Below are 5,306 nucleotides of genomic sequence, written 5' to 3'. Positions count from 1 at the left end.
TTGTAAAAAGATTATCAGTAGTACAGGGAGTAAAGATGGCGTGGTAAGGGCAATGAAGAACAAGGGTTGGGGAACTTCCCTGGCAGTCCAGTGGTTAAGATTCCACACTCCCAATGCAGGGGACACAGGTTCAATCCCTGGTTGGGGAACTAAGATCATGAATATTATGCAGTGCGGCCAAAAAAAAAAGGTTAGGAGACGGATCAGGTGGGCCTCACTGAGAAAGGCACCTTTGATCAGAGATTGGAGAGGGAGGAAGCCATGCAGATGTCTGCAGGGAACATTCCAGCTAGGAGGATCAGCCGGTGCAAAGCCCTGAGGCAGAATGTGCCTGGCATGGGAGAGGGGCAGCCAGGAAGCCATGGAGACTAACGCTGAGTGAGGTTAAGGGGAGCAGAAGAGACAGTGGTGGCTACGGAGGGGATGTTGTGGGACCTTGTCAGCCACCTTCGGATTTTTCTCTAGAAAAGGTGAAAACCGAGGCCAGGTCCTGAACAGAGGAGGGGGCAGGATCTGACTCAGTAGCAGCTCTAAGTTTTAAATGGATTATTCTGGCTGCTGCATTGAGACTAGACTCTGGGGTGAGGGCAGGGAACCAGAAGGGTGACAGTGACAAGGGCTGTTACAGATGTTCCAGACATGCATGTCAGGTGTCTCAGCCCAGGTAGGGGCACAGTTAGGGTGAGAAGCTGGGCATGTCCTGAAGGTAGAGATGGCAGGGTTCCCTGATGGCTTGGGTACGTGTGTATGAGGGGAAGGGCAGAGACAAGTCCAGGGCGACTCCAAGCTTCTACTGTATGTGCTGAGGGAGGCTAGAAGAACGGGAGTCTTGGGAGGGAGATCAGTTTTGCCCATGAAAAGTTTAAAACACTGACTGGACATCAAAGTGGAAATGCCATTTTTATGCTAAGGTGTGTGACTCAGGTTCAGTAGAGTGACCTGTACTGGAGCCTTGGCTCTGGGAGGCAAAGAGAGTGGATTGGTGCTTGAAGCCAGGGTTCTAGATGTGATGGGGACAGTTTGGGTTTGGAAGGAGGAGGGGAGCGGTAGGGACTGAGCCCTGGAACATTTCTCTGTCGGGAGGTAGGAGAGATGAGGTGAAACTGCAAAGAAGCTGGTGGGAGCAGCCAGGAGATGGGAGGAAACCCAGGAGAGTGCAGGTTCCAGAGAGACAGGCAAGCATCAGCTGCTGGTGGAGGTGAGGATGGAGCACAGACCAGTGGGTCCAGCAACATGCAGGTTACTAAGGACCTTGACCAGGGATTTTTTTGTGGAGGGAAAGGCAAGCCTTTCTGGAAAGCGTAGAGGAAGGAGAGGTAGGACCTAGAAATAACAACCGTAGACAATTTGTGTGAACTTAGAGGAGCAGGGCTGACAGAGACGTTTAAGGAAGACTGGGAAGAAGCAGCAGTTATTGAGAGTATGAGATAGGAAGAAGCTGGCAGGGTGGTGGGTTGGAGGCAACGGAAGGACTTCTGGGCCAGAGCCCTGGAAAACAGCACATGGAGATCGGACAGTGGCATCAGGGGGCATGCAGCGTGGCCAAGCCAAGCACTGCTAACAAGGAGCATCCTGGGTCCAAGATGAAGCCAGGGACCTGGAGGAACAAATACATGTGCTTAGTTGCTCAATTGTGTCTGATTTTTGCGACCACCAGGCTCTTGTAGCCCACCAGGCTTCTCTGTCTATGGAATTTTCCAGGCAAGAATACTGAAGCAGGTTTGCCAGTTCCTACTCCAAGGGATCCTACTCCCGACCTGTGTATGAAACCCGTGTCTCTTGCATCTCCTGCATTGGCAGGTGGATTCTTCACCACTGGGCCACCTGGGAAGCCCCCACAAGGAGCATATGGAGGGACCCAGAAGACTCACTCAGGTCTCAGCCTTGACTTCCTTTAAAGTCATCCAGCAACCGACTAACTTTCAAACATCGTTGCTGCTGCTCAGTCGCATCTGACTCTTTGCGACCCCATGGACTGCAGCCCGCCAGGCTCCCCTGTCCATGGGATTCTCCAGGCAAGAATACTGGAGCGGGTTGCCTTTTTTTTTTTTTTAATCGTGGAACAGTAATAATAGACTGCATGCTACTTATAAAGAAAACGTAGCCCTGGGAAATATCGGAAAGAACAAACGGCTTTCAAAACCATACTAGGCTGCAAACCTACCCTGCCACCCGCAGCCGGACCTGGGACTGGATTAAGTTTAACCCCCAACATCCATCGACTCCCAACCCAGCATGTCCATACAAGGCGGCCTCTGCTGCCCCCTGGCGGTCAACGGCCAGAGTCTGGGCTGTGCGGTGACTCAGCCCATACATTACAGAATCTTGTGGTGGGGACGCTCAGCTGCAGCTGTTCAGGGAGCCCTGAGGTTCCAAGGCCGTCCAAGAAAAAATCCTGGCTGGCGCATGGGAAGGACGCAAGCAAGAAGGCTTCGGGCCGGCCAAGAGAGGGGTGGGGGCTTCATTCATTCAACACTGGGCATCTTGGGCAAGGAGTAGCTGCCACTCTCACGCTTGGCCAGGTCCTTAGGGAACCAGGCCTTGGTCCCTTTCCCCATGAGTTGCCTGACCTTGGAGGGGTTCCTGGCGCAGAGGAAGGGGCTGGAGTCCCAGACTCACCCTTAACCGTGTGTTCTGAGAGCCCCACCAAGCATCACCCAGTTCGTCTCCTTATCCTGTCCACATCTCTCCTGGGGTCAAGCTCATCAAGGCACCCGGAGCCCCCAAATCGCACCCGCACGCGGCCCCCGGCTTAGTTTACGGTATTGGCACTGAGTCACCCCAGCCGCGGGAAGCAGGGACATGCCCACCAGGATAATCAACCAAAATCAGCTTCTAATCTTTGCTCTGAACTTGGGAAATGGAGGTTAGAGAGCGTTCTAGAACGCAGGGGATGAAGAAGGCGGAACCAGAAGAAGCAAGGCACACGTGTCGTGCCACATTCTGTGGCTGGGCAGCTAAGGCTGGGGGCAGGCGGGGAGGGCTGGGGTCAGAGCTAGGTGAGGGCCTAGCGGCTCCACGGACGGCTCTGAGCAAGACGCCGAATGGCTGCTGCCCTATGGAGGGAGAGCCTTGCTGGCCACCGAGTGGGCAGATATCGACTGAGGCAGAGGTTCAGGGCTGGAGGCAGAACGAAACTGGAAGGCAGAACTGATGCTGGCGCGGGCGGCAGTCAGAAGACTAGAAGACCGCTCTAGGCCAGCCTCGTCTCCCGCGTTGCGCTAGAGACCCGCTAGAGGGCGCCGCTGTCCCGCGAAGCCGTGCTTGGTCTCTGGCGCCGCCCAAACCCCGCACTCCAGCCTTGAGAAGCCCCGGAAGGGGCGGGGCGGGGCGCTCCGGGGCCACTTCCGGCTTCAGCTCGCACCGGAGGCGTGGAAGTGGGGGCGGAGGGTGGGAGATGGGGTGCGCAGGGACTCAGAGGGGTTTGGGTTCCGAAACTTGGGGAACGTTGTCAATAAGAGGGAGAGGGAAGTGTGCGAGGAAGCCTTGGTGGGCCGAGGGCAGGCAGTGTTGCGGGGTCGGGGTGGGGAACAGCGTCAGGAGGCCAAAGCCGAGGGACGGCTCTGATCTGCAAGGCTGCACCCTTGGTAGCTCTTGGCCCCCACCTAAGCCTCCAGCCTTTTCCCTTGTGAAATACAATCCTGGAGCTCCTGGGAGGCTTGGCGCTGCCCAAGACCTGAGAGCAGGGCAAGGAAGGCTTTCCAGCAGTGGAGTAGAAAGGTGCTCAGAGCTGGGGAAGCAGCTAGAGGCGGCTGGGGAACACTTTCAGCAGATTTTCTTTAAATGTTGGAGCAATGTCCGTTTGGAGAAGAGGCCAAGCCTGTGGAGAGGACTAAAAGGGGACTAGTCAGCCCAAACCTGCTGGAGGAAACTAGCTCAGCCCAGTTATATGTGCCCTGGCCACCCCACCCCCCGCCCCACGTCCACAGCTACCCTCTCCTAGAGGATGTGGAACAACCCTGTCTCCATAGGTTTCACTCCATCACCCTCATCTCCTGCACCACATGGTGGCCACCCCATGCCTTCTTTCCTACATTCTCTCTTGTCCACAGCAGCCAGAAAGAACTTCATTTTTAAAAATAATTTTATTTGTTTTTGTCTGTGCTGGGTCTTCGTAGCTGCATGGGCTTCCTGTAGTTGCATTTTGCCAGCTTCTCAATAAGGTGGCTTCTCTTGTTGCAGAGCACAGGCTCAGTAGTCATGGCTCATGGGCTTAGTTGTCTCGCGGTATGTGGGATCTTCCTGGACCGAGGATCAAACCTGTATCCCCTGCACTGGCAGGCAGATTCTTTACCACTGAGCCACCAGAGAAGTTCCCCACGGGGAGCTTTAAAATAGCAGATCATGTCACCCATTCCGAAAAATCCTCCAATTGTTTTTGGGTTTTGTTTGTTTGTTTGTGTTTTAGGCTTGCACTGCTCGTGGGATCTTAGTTCCCTGACCAGGAATTGAACCTGGGCCCCAGCAGTGAAAGTACTACGTCCTAACCACTGGACAACCAGGGAATTCCCTAAAAACCTCCAATTGTTTTCATCACATTTGGAATGAAATTTGAACGTCTTCCTGCCCTGTGGCTCTGATAACCTGACCTGTCCTTACTCTCTGCTGGCACTAGCCCACAGCTGGGCCTGTGTTGGCCCAGAGCATCTCAGAAGTTTTTCTCCAACAGCCTGTAGCTATCCTCAACCAGGCTCGTTCCTCTAACTTTGTCTAGTTGGCTTCAGGGCAGCATTTGCTCCCTGCAGTTCTGCAGAGCAATGTCCCAGGCTCTCAGGGCCCAGTGACCAGCATCTCTCCCAGAACAGGTCCTGTTCCTCTTCCCCCTCTACTGCTGGTCCATCTACAAGAAGCTCCTGAGCCTTGGTGGCTCGGCCTTGGAGGCACCTCACAGGCTGCTTGCCGTTGCATCACCTTCATTAGGGCTGTTTTTGATCCTTCATTAAATTAAATTCCAGGAAGCAGTGCTAATGAAGGCCCTAACGAGTCGCGGGAGAAGCTTCTAGCCCCAGCCTTTGGATAGCACTGACAGGGAAGGCAAGGCAACAAGGTGAGCAGAGGAGTGGCTCCTGGGGATAAGGCTGATTAACATTTCCCAGGCCCTCTTAAGGATCCTGGGTTTCTCAGGGGAGGTGACCTTTAGAGGCTGCGTAGGTGGCAGACACGGGCAAGTTGGACAAGAGCTCTTCAAGGATATGGAGGGGGTCTCAACTCAGTCCTGGACCCAGAGCCTTGAGGGCTCCCTGGATCCCCTGGACAGTTCTCCCCGAGTCATATCAGCAGCATCCTGTGAATGCCAAGATAAGTCA

The 5,306-nt window shown here is 54.6% G+C and overlaps 1 non-coding gene across 1 annotated transcript; it reads right to left on the bottom strand.

The window, feature by feature from the left end:
- Window positions 1–4,433: 4,433 nt before the first annotated feature.
- Window positions 4,434–4,505, bottom strand: TRNAE-UUC (transfer RNA glutamic acid (anticodon UUC)). Its single transcript has one exon. It is a non-coding gene; the product is annotated as a tRNA-Glu (tRNA).
- Between the last annotated feature and the right edge of the window lie 801 nt (window positions 4,506–5,306).

Source organism: Bos taurus, chromosome 22 (genome assembly GCF_002263795.3).
Source record: "Bos taurus isolate L1 Dominette 01449 registration number 42190680 breed Hereford chromosome 22, ARS-UCD2.0, whole genome shotgun sequence".
NCBI classification, from domain to species: Eukaryota; Metazoa; Chordata; class Mammalia; order Artiodactyla; family Bovidae; genus Bos; species Bos taurus.
This window is presented reverse-complemented; position numbering and strand designations above follow the sequence as displayed.